The sequence below is a fragment of the Dendropsophus ebraccatus genome, chromosome 7 (genome assembly GCF_027789765.1).
Source record: "Dendropsophus ebraccatus isolate aDenEbr1 chromosome 7, aDenEbr1.pat, whole genome shotgun sequence".
In the NCBI taxonomy this organism is placed as follows: Eukaryota; Metazoa; Chordata; class Amphibia; order Anura; family Hylidae; genus Dendropsophus; species Dendropsophus ebraccatus.
This window is the reverse complement of record NC_091460.1, coordinates 62,846,021-62,863,441: the sequence shown is the minus strand read 5'-3', so window position 1 is coordinate 62,863,441 and position 17,421 is coordinate 62,846,021. Positions and strand designations below refer to the sequence as shown.

The 17,421-nt window shown below is 41.2% G+C and overlaps 1 protein-coding gene across 1 annotated transcript in view; it reads right to left on the bottom strand.

The window, feature by feature from the left end:
* The window catches only part of CRACD (capping protein inhibiting regulator of actin dynamics), a 107,153-nt gene that overhangs the window by 48,815 nt on the left and 40,917 nt on the right, over positions 1 to 17,421 (bottom strand). The window lies entirely within an intron of this gene.

The following is a 17,421-nucleotide window of genomic DNA, read 5'->3' as shown; positions in this document are numbered from 1 at the left end:
TTAATTGCTAAAAGGAAAGAGAAGAAGAACAAGGGTTTACAGAAAGCCTATGAGACTTCTAAGTGCTCTAGTACCCTGAGCCATAATCGGCCGAATCAGGCCAGTTAGGACAATTATCGCTCCGTAATAGAGACAGTGATCATCGGCTAATTGTGTCTTTCCGTCCAACACCAACATCATCGACCACACATCACTATGTGTAATATCGATGCACCGCCAATGGCTAATGATTGAATAAATTATTAATAGACTACCTCTCCATGCTCCTGGAGATGTCCGTGCAGCCCTTCCTAAATGATCATTGAGCCGTGTAATAGGCTCAGTAAACAATCGCTAATCTAGCATATTGGTGCCCGTTTACATTATTGATCAGGCTGCTATCGGCCCATCTAATAGGACCCTAAATGTCCATACACCCCACACTTGTCTTTCCAAGAAGAGCCGAGAGGAGATAAAGGATCACAATTTTCAACTGAAAGCTTGTACCACTTTGTTTTAATGATCCAAGGGGGTCTCAGCTGCTGGACCCAGGCTTGGACTGTCCAATAGAGAAACAGTGTAGTCAAATATTTCACATATCATCTTTCTGTCATTTGTACAAAATTGTGGCAAAAACTCATATGGTAACTTGTGGTATTTTTGCTTCATCCAGAAGGGTAAAATAGGTAATATTTGCATGTAATGTAGGGATGGGAACTTAGAATTAATTCTACTGGTGGGCCCTGACCACCTTAATCAGATACTGCCAAGATAACCCACTCATCAAAGCTTGACGTCTCACGGTGACCTATTGGACACTTGTGATAGGTATCTATTTACTGCAAAATGCCAATCAGCAGTCGATTGAATTTAGCCACCTCTTCTTGTGCCAATCTTCATGGTCTTCTCTCAGGATATGTCGAAGGAAACTTGGCCAGAAAAGACTATAGTTGAGTTATGTTTTCAGCCATGGGGTTGGATAATTGGAAGTCACATCAATGAGGCCCAGGAATCTCATGTGACTTCCTCAACACCCTCCACTTTGCTCTACTGTTCTTGTTTCCCCAAAAATTGCCTTATATTATTATTTTTCTCTGAAAAATGGCTAGGGCTTATTTTCTGGGTAGCTCTTATTTTTGGAAACACCCAGTAAATTCTATAGCCAGAACAAAATATAGTTATATGTTCCTCTTCATCAGATGCCTAATGTGTGTCAGATCATTTGAATTAGGATGAAATACTATCCTGGTATATTCAGTGTATAGTCTCAGTGTACTCCAACTAAACCAGGAAGTTATCAGTAATATATCCTGGTATTCATAAGGACAACAAAGGAATGTGACCTTGGCAGGTTGTAATATTAAACGTATGTATATGAAGGACGGGTTCTTGATCACCTTATAAGGCAAACACTAAATACATATATAGTACTGAGGTCTAAGCACAGCCAGGGCCTAACCAGCCACACAGCTCTGTAGAGGGAAAGTGCTTGTTCTACTACATTTTATAGGAGCACTACATATTAATGTATACAAATTGCCCACTGCCATGGGCTCTCTCAGTGCCTGTCCCCAGTAAGGCTCACTATGACCTATTACCAAAGGGATGTGTTCATCGCTTCTATTATTTTTTGTTCATTGACCCTTTAATTTATATTTTCGGGGATCGTATTATCACATATATTGCCTACTATAGTGATCTTAAACCTATGTCTCTCTAGCTGTTGACCATTACCTGCCATGGCATGCTAGGAATTCTGGTACAGTATCAGTATGGTATCAGTGCAGAAATTCCTGAATGAAAAGAACTATAGACTACTAAAGTATGCAAAAAGGCACATGTAGAAACAATAGACTCGGCACTATGAGGAATATCACACCTGCAATATCCCGGCACGTGTGAAGTATTACCGCTGCTGGACCGTCACGCAGCCACTGGTGTTGCTCTACTTCACAGTAGAAAGGTCATCCATAATGCACGTAGATAAGAAGTGGCACTCAGCCATTTGCTGCTTAAAAGAACAAACTTTATTCCATGTGTTTAAAAGTGGGGCATGGACGCTGGCAAGACAAGGCTATAGCCTCATCATGCGCATGCGCAACGCGCCTTCTCTGGCCCTCATCCTCTTTCTCTGGCCATGCGTGCAAAACAGCTGTAGCCTTGTCTTGCCAGCGTCCATGCTAAACTTTTAAACAATATTAAAGTTTTTTCTTTTAAGCAGCAAATTTGTATCTACTTGTGCATTAAGTATGTAAAAAGGTGCTGTAAAAATAAAATCAAAGATGCCATACTCACCTGCCCATACCCTTTCCTGTCTTACTGATGACTCCCAGTCCCCACCACTCACAGCTCCTTTTTGGTTTAACCACTCAGCCAGTCACTGGCTGCAGAGGTGACACCAGGATTGACCAGTCAATATGGCTTCTTCTTTATTTCACTGCAACCTAAGCCAAGTACAAAGATTTTGTGCCACTGGAATACCCTTTATTACAAACAAGTAACAGATAATATGCTATTTTTCAAACCACATTTAAATATGCTCAATGTCTCTGGATCTATTCCCAGTGTTTGAAAAACAACAAAAAAACTGTATGGAAATGCAAAGTAAGAACACGGCCCTAGGCTATTTTTCAGTGGCTCTTAAGTATTGCACTGTGCAGGCAGAGGCTCATACACATCCACCTGATTCATAAATCACTTAAGGAGTTGTTCATCTGGATCAGTTCATCTGCGTATATATTTTTACTAAGAGCAATGAATAGATCAAACAGTTTAGTTAGAATAATCCAAGCTACGCGTACTCTGTGCCAAGATTTGACACTACAGATGAATCTCAATTACTGTAAAGCTTCTACATCAGGTTGTTATCATGTCCCATTTAAGTGTTATATCACAAGAGAGCACACACTGTTCTCAGAGAGGTTACAAAATACACTTTATGGATAACACATTACAGTACTGCACTGTAAACAGAGACTGTGCAGAGAAGTCGGCTGCAGTGGTGAAGTATGTGTGTCACACATGTCATAACTCCTTTCAAAAAGGTTGGGATTCCCAATTGTGGGATCTGTCATATAGGTCACCATGCTTAGAAGAAATTAATTCAACCACAAACTTCTTAACTAAAATATTCCTTTAACATCGGTTGTGAGCCTTAAAGCGACTCTGTACCCACAATCTGACCCCCCCAAACCACTTGTACCTTCGGATAGCTGCTTTTAATCCAAGATCTGTCCTGGGGTCCGTTCGGCAGGTGATGCAGTTATTGTCCTAAAAAAACAATTTTTAAACTTGCAGCCCCGTGCCCAACTGGAGTATCTGTGCCCTAACTTTGCACCACCCCTCCGTCCCTCCACCCCACCCTCTTCATTATTAGGAATGCCACTGAAACATTTTCTCCTGTCTGAACACTGCACAGGGGCTTAACGATCCAGCCCATGTGCCAGGCTGACACAGGTGGGGAATAGGAGACAATCTGCCTGGAGAATTCCTAATGATGAGGAGGGTGGGGAGGAAGGACAGAGGGGTTGTGCCAGTCTAATGCATACACAATCTAGGCCATGCCCATTGGGGACGGGGCTGCAAGTTTAAAAGTTGTTTTTTAGGACAATAACTGCATCACCTGCCAAACGGACCCCAAGACAGTTCTTGGATTAAAAGCAGCTATCTGAAGGTACAAGCAGTTTGGGGGGGGGGGGGGGGGGGGGGCGATTGTGGGTACAGAGTCACTTTAAAGGAGTTATAAAAGATTAGGTTGAATAGTTGTCACCAACATACTGTATTTATTCTCTCAACATTTCAAAGCCAATGCCACCAGTGCTAAAGGTGCCAGCAACTTTCTTCCAGTAACAACTTCAATGACTGTGCCCCTCATACATTGCCCTATTATAAAACAGCAACAGACGACCCAGTGCAGAACAATTTTACACCAATTTTAACAACAAGCATGTTTGGTTACATTATGTAAGTGACATTATTATTTTTAAGGACACTGTATTATTAGAGGAACACTATAGTGATGGTTCCATTATTTTTGCTGCACAGTTTGTGGGCAATGGGCAATACAGCAATCCCAGTACTGGGGGGGAACAAATATAATATCTCTTACAGCTCCTGAAATGTTTGTATTAGCAAACACATTCTCCATAACATATTTATTCTGGGGATTTCTTGGACATCTGCAATTTGTGTTATTCCTCCTGGAAATGTATGCATACATTGACAACTGGAAGTTACCATTCCTCTTATCAATGAGATGTGTCCTTACACAGAAGGAATAGAGCAAGGCTGTCAAACTCGCTTCCCTCCAGCTTTTGCAATACTACAATTCCCATCATGCCTATGTGAATTGTAGTTTTGCAACAGCTGGAGGACCACAACTTTGACACCCCTGGAAGAGAAGAACAAGGGAACAATGCGGAGTTTGTTCTAGATTTTTTTTTTAATAAAATCTGAAATACAAGTATTTAGTAAAACATACACTTATATAGAGGGTGGAGCACACTCTGCAGTCAAGGCTTGGAGAAAACTTCATGGCAGCATAGGCTGGATAGAGGAGAAAAGAAATCAGAGTGACTCAAGGCAGAGAAAGCCTCACTGAATGTGATTGTTGTCTAAGGGGCTTGTGTGGAACTGTTATCAGACCCCTATATGGTCACTATATGGCACTGTTTTCTGATGACATGTCTCTTAATGTGTCTTAATTCTTATCTTGAAGGTTTGGGGCCTACATAGTTACAAAGCCCCTCTAGGTGTGATTGCAAGCACTGTCATCATATTATGTCACATGGAGGTGGGCCTTTGTGTCAGCGAGCGTTGGGAGGCACTCCAACGTTTCCCTCACACCAGACATGTGCAGTAGGGCAGCCTCCTATCCATGCTGTACTGCACATGTCCGGCGTGAGGAAGACGTCAGAGCACCGCCTGCCCCTTTCTGATGCAAAGACCACGGATATCTGGCTTGTCCTGTGTTTTGAGACTCTTATATGAGGATCCATGGGCTCTTCTTTTGCATATTCATGTTTCCCAGGGAGCAATGCACCTAGGATTTCACTGCATTGAACACGTTAACCAGCAGCTGGCAGTGTTATCTTTGGCTGGTCTACCTGAGATCTGTTTCTCTTATGGTTTTATTGGCATTCCACCCACCTAATTAAAATATGCAAAACAAGAGTCCGTGGAGCCTCGGTTGCGAGTCTCAAAACACTGGAATAGCCAGATATCCCTAGCCTGTTGCCACGGGGTACCTCCATGATGGGGAGAGCACCACACCATTCTGATAGGTAGCCCCTTAAGTCCCACTCAGTTGCGAGTATTGGAACACAAATAGGGAAACAAAAAACCCAGAAACGGCTGTCTGTGGATGGATGCCTGCCTTTGCAAGGCCCTGTCATGTCGCAATACTCGCACCTTGAGTTGGACTTTGACACAAAAGGGGCCACCCTGATGTTTCCCTATTTGTGTTCCAATACTAGCAACCAAGTGGGACTTAAGGGGCTACCTATCAGGGTGGTGTGGTGCTCTCCCCATCATGGAGGCACCCTGTGGCAACAGGCTAGAGATATCTGGATATTCCTGTGTTTTGAGACTCGCAACCGAGGCTCCACGGACTCTTGTTTTGCATATTTAAAGTTTTGGTGGCATCAGTGGAGACTCTTGATTGAGGACTTCATTGGAATTTTTTCACTGATCTCCTTGAGTTCAGTGATTACTGTGTTTTGTTGATTGCTCCCACCTAGCCAGAATCCTGCTCCCAAAACCCCAAAACAGCTGTATGTGGATACCTGGCCTTGGTTTTTCCCTTGTTATTACATTGACTTATAGGGCCACTTAATATGGTGGTTTTGTTAGTTTCCCTACAGGAGCTACCCCTTGGCTGGGTCCTTCCTCGAGGAATATCTGGCTAGTCCTGTGTTTCGAGACTCTTAAATGATTCTCCACGGGCTCTTCTTTTGCATATAACAATCAGCTGATGATCGGCTCTTCAGCTGATCACTGTTTTTATTACACAGAGCATTAATCTGCCGATCGGCCTGATTTAGCAGATTATCGCTCTGTGTAATAGGGCCCCTAGTCTCCAGGAAGGGGATGATTCAACATGTATTTTACCTAACCGGATAGCCCCTTTAACAAATCTTACAATGAGAAGGTAATTAGGGAATGAAAACTAAATCTAAATACAAAAGGCAATGCAACACCCACACACACAGTATGCAGAAGGAGAGCACTGACAGCTGTCAGTCACTTGGCTGTATCTTCTGTATTAATATGCTGGGTAATTTCTCCAGCTCACAAATTTACAATTTTGCCATTGTTTCTTGATTTGGTACAAAGCAAATACTATTTTCCACCAAGTAAAATGATGCATCACACACATATTATGCAGCTCTTTAACACAGCATGCAGAGAAGATGGTTTCATTAACCTATGGCACAATACCTATTACAGTATCAGGAAACCTCCTCTCTCTGCTGTCAGCATTAGTGGAGGAACTCTTACAGCAGTGTAGAATAGCAGCACTCTCGGCAGCAATAAGGTCACAGCACACCTCAAACTACCATGAAATTATTCAGCTCATTTGAATAATTCATGTCTATTCACCGCTGCATGAATCACAGCACACGCATTTCAGGTTACTGAGACAGAATCCATTTTTAGCAGTTAATAATATTAGGAAAATATCAGCTAATATATTGGTGCACTATCATTCTGTGAACTGTAGTCTAAGCCCACAGAATACCTGCATTCACCTGCCCACAGAATACCTGCATTCACCTGCCCACACAATACCTTCATTCACCTGGCGATGGGTAGGTAGGCATGTAAACCAAGACACTAAAAAGGGAGGACATGGAATGCTGATGGATTTTAGAGTGATTGGATTTTCCTCTCAAATTGCTATGATAGGGTAGGTTTATATTTAGGAATCCGTACAGAGAAGTCCCGGCGGATTCTATTGCTCATCCCCGCGCACGGCCAATTCTTTTGGCGGACTCCGCCTGCAGAATTCGCCTGCCCATAGAATTGAGTCTATGAGACAGGCAGAGATGCGTGCGGCTGTGAGCGGGGACAAGCAACGGAATCCGCCGGAATTTCTCCACACAGATTTCTCAGTGTGAACCCACCCATATACTATACCACTACTTTATGATCAATAGGAACTTGACTGCCACTGACTGCAAGAATTAAGGAGGCGCAGCCGTTATGTAACGCTGGCTATTCTGCTGAGTTTTTCTCTGTATAGCATTGCTTTCCAGCCATGAAAGAAACAGTAGTGCAGCCCTATTCACTTGAATAGGACCACACTGCAGTTCCCTTCTCTAAATAGCAGTGGATTCCTATGGACATTGCACTCATCACTTCCCCTTTGCAAACTGAGTGTGGAGACGAGCAGGTGACGATTTCTCTGCGGTGGGACTGCCAGGAGGGGGTAAGTATCTGGGCTCTATGGGGGGGCGGGCGGGACGGCAGGACAGGTATATTCTGCCACGGGTGAGAATACCACCATCTAACTACTGACATGGATGGAGCCTATTTTACATTTGGGAATGTTGGTTATTCTTTTTAAGCAGCCATAGAATGTTCTAAAGAAAGTTTTTTGTGTTTTTTTTTTATATTGCAGATGGCCTTGTGCTAGAATTAAAAAAAATCTCACCAATCTCAGACAATACCCCATAATAAGAATGTGAAAACAGAATTTTAGAATTTTTTGCACATTTATAAAAAAAAAGAAAAACTAAAATTCCACATGAACATAAGTATTCAGGGGCCTCCTAGTTCTCTTCATTGATTCCATTTGTGGTAAATCCACTTGATTGGACAAGATTTGGAAAGACACAGCTCTGTCTATACAAGGTTTCACAGCTGACAATGTATATCAGAGCAAAACCAAGTCATTAAAGCAGAAAGAACTGCCTGTAAAGCTCAGATTGTGTGTGGGCACAGATCTGGAGAAGGGTATAGTAACTCTCTGCTGTACCGAATCCTCCCAAGAGCAGAGCGGCCTCCATAATTCTTAAAAGAAATTTTTGAACAACCTGGATTCATCCTAGAGCTGACTGCACCACCAAACTAAATAATCAGGGCAGAAGGGTCTTGGTAAGCGAGAACCCAAAATTTACTGTGGTTGAGATCCAATAATCTCGTGTGCAGATAGGTGAAACTTCCAGAAGGTCGACCATTACCAGTCTGGGCACTATGGTAGAGTGGCCAGAAGGAAGCTTCTCCTCAGTAAATAACTCATGAAAGCCGTCCAAAAAAATAACCTAACAGACTCTCGGATTGTGAGAAAGAAGATTCTCTGGTCTGATGATTTTAAGATAAATAAATCAATAAACAGAAGTAAAACAAATAGAAGTAAAGGTTTAAATAATTTTATTGATTTCATTTTTTTTTTACTGTATTTACTTCTATGTATCTCTGGATTATTACTTGTTTGTATGTTTACTACACATACGTCATAAATTGTCATTAATCAGCACCCAGTGCCTCCACCTTCTTGCTTGTGGACTCTTTAAAAAAAAAAAAAAAAAAGTTCTTTTTTGAATATTAGGTTAGGTTAGTGTGGGACCTGGGGAACCTTGGTCGTGTCTCTAGTAGTCCCTCCCACAGGTTAATCCATTTGAAGGTATTTTATTGGTTATACTATACGCCAAAGAAGATGATGCGTTGGAAGAAAGGAGAGAATATTGCGTGTCGGAAATGCCAAGAAATAGGAGTAGATCAGGTTCACCTCATATGGGAATGTGGGAAATACGTGGTTTTGGGGGAGGAGTACTTGAATATGTGAGGCAAGAGATGGGGATGGATCTTAGAGATCATTCCGGAGTGGAACTTCTGTTGGGTGGGTTATTAGAAGATGGAGAAGCTAATTCCCTGTTAAATAAAATCCTGAATTGTGCGATTGTGGTAATAGTAAGAAGGTGGTTGGATGTGGAGGAATGGGGGGGACAGTGAATAAAGTGAAAAGTATGAAGGGATTGCAGCTAAGGGAACTAAAAAAAGGGCTTGTGCGACATAATAAGATCGGGAAAAAATGGAAGAGTTAATGGGAAATGGAGGAGGCGTATCTTCCTTAAAGAATTTATTTATTTATTTATTTTGTTTGTGGGTTTTTTTTTCCCCTTTTTATCCAGCTCGCTCAGCAGGGTGGGGCGGGATAGAATTTTTCTGTTTTGTATTTTAATTGAGGTTAAAATAAAAGAATAAGTAAATAAAAAAAAATAATAAAATAATATTTTAATCTGTATACTGCATGTCCTGTTGTATCATTTTTGTCTGATAAAAGTTGCTTTGTCTGCACTAGAATGAATATTTATCTGATTGGGATCAATTCTCAAAAGAATTACCAAAGATTTCTAAAATGTATTTTGCACTTTGTCATTATAGGGTATTAAAGGGGTACTCCAGAGAATTTTTTTTAAATCAAATAATGTCAGAAAGTTATACAGATTTGTAAATGACGTCTATTAATAAAACATTCAAGTCTTCCAGTACTTATCAGCTGCTGTATGTCCTGCAGGAAGTGAAGTTTTCTTCCCAGCCTTACACGGTTTTCTATGGGGATTTGTTACCGCCCTGTACAGTTCCACACACTGACAGAGATGGCATTAGAAAGCACTGTGTCAGACTGAAAAGAAAACAGCACTTCTTGCAGAACATACAGCCGATGATAAGTACTGGAGGCCTTGAGTTTTTAAAATAAAAGTAATCAACTGACACCAGTTTATTTGAAAACATTTTTTTTCTCCAGAATACCCCTGGAGAAAAATGATGAGATATCATCATGAATGCTCTGTAAATCCTTAGTTCAGGAGCTAGGATCATTTAAACAACTGAGATATCCTACAGAACTAGACCAACCAAGTTGATAAGGCTGTTTGTGTATATAATTAGAGTAAATGGCTCCATTAAGACACAGATAAGGAATGGTATACAATGTAATGCATCAGCTTATCGGCTATTAAATCTATATAATTTTCTGCTTTGTCTGTACTTTCTGCAATTAATAATCCATATGCTATATGCATTTTTCATGAGTTAGACTATAATAGTAAGGACTAGACATATATATATATATATATATATATATATATATATATATAGTGGTACCTTGGTTTAAGAGTAACTTGGTTTAAGAGCGTTTTGGTTTAAGAGCTCACAGTTTTATTGTGACTTGGTTTAAGAGCTCCCTTTACTGGGTGGGAGTGGAGGAGGGGCATGGTCTGCATAGCTAAGTCTATGGCACTGTACTCTGACCTAGGAAGTCTCCCTCACCTTCCAAATCATATCAGATCCACTTCAGGCTGGGGCTTACCTCAGGGGACAGGACTGTGGAGGTAATCTCTCCATAGCTGTAACCCCTCTCTCCCCGGACAGAGTGCTGCATGTATGTGCTCACATCTGCCCTGCTCATTCCTTCATGCTCCTTGCAGTCTCTGTCAGCCCTTGTGTTTCCCATCCTCTCCATTCCTGTACAGTAACCTATAATATCACATATTCTGCTGTTTCTGAATGTTTGTTTCATTATTTTTACATGTTATTCAGAATAATAAATCATTATTTTTGGGGTGTGGAACCAATTGTCTGCATTTCTATGATTTCTTATGGGAAAATTTGCTTTGGTTTAAGAGTGGATTTGGATTACAAGCGCGGTCCCGGAACGAATTATGCTCGTAATCCAGACACCACTGTATATATATATATATATATATATATATATATATATATATATATATATATATATATACATGATCTGTTCTTTCTGTGTATGTTTTGATGGCTTAGTTTTACCTTTTACCTTCATTACCCACTTTCCTTTGGTTGTTTGTATACATCTACATTTGTACACCTTTCTCCAACGTCTCTACTTTTTTTATGACTATAATCTCTATAACACTGTCAATAGTCAGCCACATCTGCCATCTGTACAATAGCATGTGCAAGTAGTTATATAACAGGAAGGGCACAGTCTTTAAAGGATACTGTGCTGTCACTTTAAGGGTGCGTTCACACCTACTGCATCCGCAGCTTATTTTTCCGCGGAAATCCGCAGGTCTGGTAGTGCAGATTTCAACCTGCGAGAAATCCGCGTATGTGTGCGTTTTGCGGTTTTTCTGCAGCAAGTTTATCACAACTGAAATGTCCGTTTAGAATGAGAGACATTTTAAACGGACATTTCAGTTGCGATAAACTTGCTGCGGAAAAACCGCAAACCGCACACATACGCGGATTTCTCGCAGGTTGAAATCTGCACTACCAGACCTGCGGATTTCCGCGGAAAAATGAGCTGCGGATGCGGTAGGTGTGAACGCACCCTAAAGAAAACTCTTGACATGTGACTCAGACATGTCAAAAGTTTTGATTGGATGGGATCTGAGCGTTCAGACACCCAGCGATCACTAGATCCAGGGTAATCATACAATCGAACTCTCCCCAGCTTGCTGTGCTCTCTGCAGGGGATGGGTTCCATAGACTAATGGCCCTATTCCACGGAACGATTATCGTTCATTTTCGGACGATATCGACCGCTACGGACGATAATCGTTCCGTGGAATAGAGTGCAACGATCAGCCGACATCGTTCATGTCGGCTGATCGTTGCAGTCGCTTGTTTTTCAACATGTTGAAAAACAAGCGACTGATATAGCAGCGATCTGCTGCCGTCGCTCCGCTGAATAGGAGCATCGGCAGCAGACGCTGCTATATCCTATGGGCTGCCCGGACGATCAGCGATCCCCGGGCAGCCCCCCCGCAGCTCCCCGCCGCCCCTCCCGCACTCACCCGCTCGCTGCAGCCGCGTTGAATAGCGGCGGCAGCGAGCGGCGAACGAGGAGCAAACGAGCGCTAATAGCGCTCGTTTGCTCCTCTAAAACGGCCCGTGGAATAGGGCCATTACTATAGAGCCTGTCTTCTGCAACAAGATAGGAAGAGCAGAAACCCAGGGAGTAAAACGTTCAGCCGTTCTCCAGCAGTTTAGTCTAATGATCAGTGTTACAGCAATGCTATAAAGGGAACCTGCCATCACTTTCTTGCGGCCTGAACCAACAATTTCTCCCAGTTTCATCAATGTTAGTGAATGGATCTCCCCCTGTTTGAGCATAGGAAGTGATCTGTTAGTCAAGGCCAGCAGGACAGGCAGACACCACCAAGGACCACCTCGATGACTTGTCGTAGAGTAAGCCTGAAGAAATGATAGTGAAGCTTTAAAGCTTCACTGTCACTTCACAAAACTTTTGACATGTCATAAAGACATGTCAAAAGTTTTGATCGGTCCGAGTCTTAGTGTTCAGATGTGCACCGACCGGGAGATAGAGCCGGGAGAAGATTTGCTGCAGCGCGTCCTCTCCCGGCTCTGTGTCATGTGATCAGTCTGATCAGTCGGGCTCCATAGAGATCCATTATGAGTCTGACTGATCACCTGACACAAAGCTGCGAGAGGACGCTGCGAGAGGACGCTCAGACCCAGACCAATCAAAACTTTTGACGTGTCTCTATGACATGTCAAAAGTTTTGTGAAGTGACAGTGACACTTTAAAGTGTACCTGTTGTTTGTGTAAACTGTTGTCATAGAGACATGTCAAAAGTTTTGATCGGTCCAGGTCTTAGTGTTCAGACCCGTACCAATTGGCAGATAGGGCCGGGAGAAGACTGTGCTGCAGTGCGACCGCTCCTCGCTCTGTGTCACGTGATACCAGTATATTGATAATTATTACTAGGCTAGAACAGAAGATATCTATTAGTCAGCAGATCTGGACTGTGCACTGCTAAATATGTTTTTGCCTCTTTCTTCTATAGGCGTTGGGGTTACCAGCAGGGGGATGTTGTTGTTCTACAAGAGTGCTTTTATACTTCAGATCAATACATTTCAGTCTTTGTATGAAAAAGCTTCCTGGGTGACCTTCGCCAAAGGTACAAATCGCTCACAATAAAATGCATCTGCACGTGTGCTCATTACCATGGATTCTGTCTCTGGTTTGCAATCCAAAGGCCCTGGGGAGTTTTTACCTGAAATCTTAGCACTCAGCAATTCCTCCTGAACATCTTGTATTGCTTCTCTTTCATCTGCCATGTTTTTCCTAAGGATTACTGAAATAGAAATGTAAAATGGCACATACATATATTGTGTAAAACACGAACATAAACCTGGCTAATAATACATCACATTATACACACAAGTCTTTCCTGGGTACCAGCAGCACTATGGCACATTGCAGTGAGGTGACCAACCATGGTCCTATGACCTATAGACCTAGAGTATGCAGTATGTAAAGACTCCGAATCCACCACATAGGAATATATCTTGAAATGTAAAGTGAAAGGTAGGTGTTTTTTCCCAAATACCTTTAGGCTATGTTCACACACTGTATAAAAACAGCCTTTGTCATACTGGCCGAACACTGGCCAGTGTTTGTATGTTCCTGTGGCCGTCAGAGCTCAGGAACCACAGGAACCTTTATTTCCAAAAGGCCCATCTATTAGGCATCGATTTCCATACACACCGTGGATGAACAGCATGCATTCATGTGTGCACAGCAGATTAAGAGCGCCTGCTGTTCGTGGAGCAGCGGCTGTTGTTAATTGACATGCTCTTTGCATGGCTGCACAGAACAATGGCCGTTGTTAGTGTGGCGTGTGCATAGAGATCAATGCAACGCCACCCAGGCTGAAAAGAACGGCCATTCTTTTAAAAGATAATACATTGTGTGAACATACCCTTATAAGTAGGATTCTGTTGATTACAGTCCTATAATATTCCTTTTTCAAATTAGATAAAGAGACAGGGTTAAGTAGATTTACAGATAATAACAAGACTAAAAGAGAGGTAAATGGAAGAACATATAATATGCTTGCGGTATGGTAATTGCTAGCCACAATTCTACACCAGTAATATCCACCATGCTGCATCAAAGGTTTACAAGAAACTACAGCTTAGACACAAGGGAATAATGTACTGCAAACAGTTTTTACAGACAAGCAGACAATCCCAGATAGGCAGAGGGTCACCCTAATATTAGCCCCCATCAGCCTGTCACTCAGTGATATATAGTTTTCATCCAGTTGTTGGGGAGGTGCTGCAGTATCCCAATAAAATAATCTGTCATTATCCATAGTATTGATGTAACAGGCAGCAACCTGTATACTTACTAGGGATGGTCCGAACCTGGTTCAAACGGGGTTCGTATGAACCCGAACCCTCCGCAATGATTACCGCTGTCTGCCCGCTCCATGCAGCGGGCGGATCCAGCGGGAGGAACGCCTGGAAAACTGGGATACAGCCATAGGCATAGCCATAGGGGGTCTTCTGGTCTGGGGTCTACGGTGATATTAATACAGGGGCTCTGAATATATATAGACACACTGCAATAATTTAAGTAATTTATAATACTATAAAAATATTACCTGTTGTCCTCTATCCAGCACTGGATCCCATTCCATTATTATTATTATTATTATTATTATTATTATTATTATATCAGTGTGTTTGTGCATGAAAAGAGGAATGCCTTAATATTACTGTGTAATGTTATTGTGGAGAAGAAACAATAGTATGAGAATACTGGCAACAAATATAAAACTGCCCATAGTAAATACCAGTAGATCACCCAAATCATCTTTAAACTCTTGATGTTCCTCCAAGTAGTTCTTAGCAATTCACTATGGTTATTACACTACTGATTACACTACAGTTTTTTTTTATTATTTATAGTACTTTACCAATAATTATGTAACATTATGTGTATCTGTGACATTGGAAGGTTTTCTGACTTTCTAGTTTGTGGAGTTTTTTCTTTTTAGTGTTTTTTTTTATTATTATTATTATTATTATTTTTATAGACATGTGATGTTAACAGACAATTATAGCATCACTGGTACACTAAGAAAAGAGTGCTCATGTTGAAAAAAAAAAAATGAACCCCCAGTTATGGTGCTGGATTTTGCCAACCAGGACAGATGTATCTAGCATAATTTTACCCCCGATCGCCTCTCCATGACACTTCGGTAAATTTCTGACAAAATGCACAACCTCTTGAGAATAGAGTCCAGCACAGGTTCCCTTCAGCTAATAACAAGTAGCATCTGACCATAACTCTCATAGACATCAACTCTCAAGTGTCCCAAAGGTGGGAACTGTACCTAATAACCATCTATAGTTAGAAACGTCTTTTACATGTTTAACATTTTCTTTGGGGAAAAAACAGATTTTTATTTTAAACAATAAATAAAAAGTTTTTTAAAATGTAAGTTTTTCGAAACTTTTTACTCATCTGGCTATATTACATGTATTTTTTTTTTTTTTTTTTTTTTTTACTATTGAAGAGAAAAAAAGCAGCGGACATTTACCTGCACAGCATCAAGATGGCTAGAAACATTCAGCTTTCTCCTTGATACAGACAAGCATGGCACAGCAGAAAAACAGTACAGTATATGCTTCCAAGATCCTAATACTTATATTACACCTATTCAGCACAGGCTTTTAAGGTATCTCACTGGACCAGCAAAGGAAAGGGAACAACAAAAGTTTTCAAAGCAGACGGTTTTCCAGTTGTACAACCACGTTATTCTATTCCGACGCATCGTGTTACTGGGGTCATTTACTCACCTTTTACCAGATATTAATAGAAACATGATTTAGATTTCATAGTCAGAATTCATATTTCTTTTTTTGAAAGTTATGTGAAAAGGCAATTCCTCAGTAAACAAAGCATTTAGTCACCTTGTCATTACGTGTAATAAAGAGTCCCTAGAAGGGGATCAATAGGCCCTTACAGCTGCCTCAGGGTCCTGTCTACCAGTTTTACTACAATTCTATATAGGAAACCTTAATAATGCAGCAATGCATCTTATAGTCCTATATCTTTACATACTGAGGCAGGTTGGCTGTTCAGGACCCTGGGAAATGAAGACTGAAGACTGAGAGCCTGGGAGAATTTGACAGAAGAGGAATTAACAAAGCTGGAAACTCTGCCAAATGGGAAAGTTATTTCGAGGTTGTTGCCCCTTGTCAGTATAAAACATGGTTGTGAATGGGAAACCACCTCCAAAAGATGGAAGTAGAGAGTACTTTGCATATCCTAGTTCCTAGCTTTCTCAGTAAAGCATGAATGGCTTATAAGTCTCCATACACCTGGGATGTGCATCTTCACAAAGCACTACATTCCCACTTCATTAGCACCGCCCAGTATGTACTGTATGTAATAACATTAGTTTTATGTTCTGTCCGAAATTGTGTGCCCGCAATTGCGGACAGAACAATAGACGTGTGAATAAAACCTAGGGGCTCATGCACACTGAGCAAAAGGCTAGGAATTTCTGCTTGAAGATTTCTGCTTGCAATTCCTCTTCTATTCTGCTCCAAGCAAAATACTACCTGAATTTGAGTGGAATTCAAGCAGAATGCAAACAGAATTGAGGGTATGTGCACACTGCGGAAAAGGCGAGGAATTAGGTGAGGAATTGAAGAGGAATTTCAGTTCGAAATTCCTCCCGTAAAATATGTACAGAGCGAAGTTCCATTGTGTTCAATGGGTTTTCTGCTCTGTTGTACACACTGCAGAATTTCCGAGCAGAATTTTCTGCTGTAGATCTGCTAGAGGAATCCTATAGAAGTCAATGGGGGTCTTAAATTCTGCTTGAATTCTGCCTGAAAACGTTCTGCTTCAATTCCTCGAGAATTGCTCAGTGTGCATATACCCCAATTCCTCGGCTTTTGCTCAGTGTGCATGAACAATAATTCCTCGAGAAATCCTCAGTGTGCACGTCATGGTGCTCTCCTCAAGAAGAAACACTACCCCTTTGGTTTCACTCGACAGAAGAGGATGACTCGGGAACATAAATTTACTGGTTTTAGAGAAGGTGGTGTGCCTTTTAGTTTTTGGGTTGTTGTTTACCAAAAAAATTCGGTTGTTGTTTACCAAAAACTGGAATGGATCCTGGAACATTTACTAATGAGCCTGAAGATCAGATGAAGACGTGAAAAATATAGAATAAGAATAAAATACATATAATGATAGACACAAGCACAAATAAAGCTTAGGATTACTTTGGTCTACTCATTATCTTGATCTTCACTGAAATTTCCTTCCAGTCTCCCTTGCTGTCATCCACAGTGTATATATATATATATATATATATATATATATATATATATATATATATATATGGGCCCCTTTGGCTGCAGGGCCCGATATTTTACAGATAAGCAGCGCTATAGGTCCTGCCCAGATACAAGAATCTGAAGCAATGCAGCATGACTCAGAATTATGGAAATCGAGACAGCGTTCAATTGCAAGATAATGTATGTATCTGAAAATAAACCTCAATTATCAGCAGTTGGCAATGCTTCAACTATGTTAGCAATCTACCCATCCCCAGAAGGATAACCAATGTAAGTACTATGGACAGAAGAAGATGTAATACATAATGAATGGACTTCACTATCGTG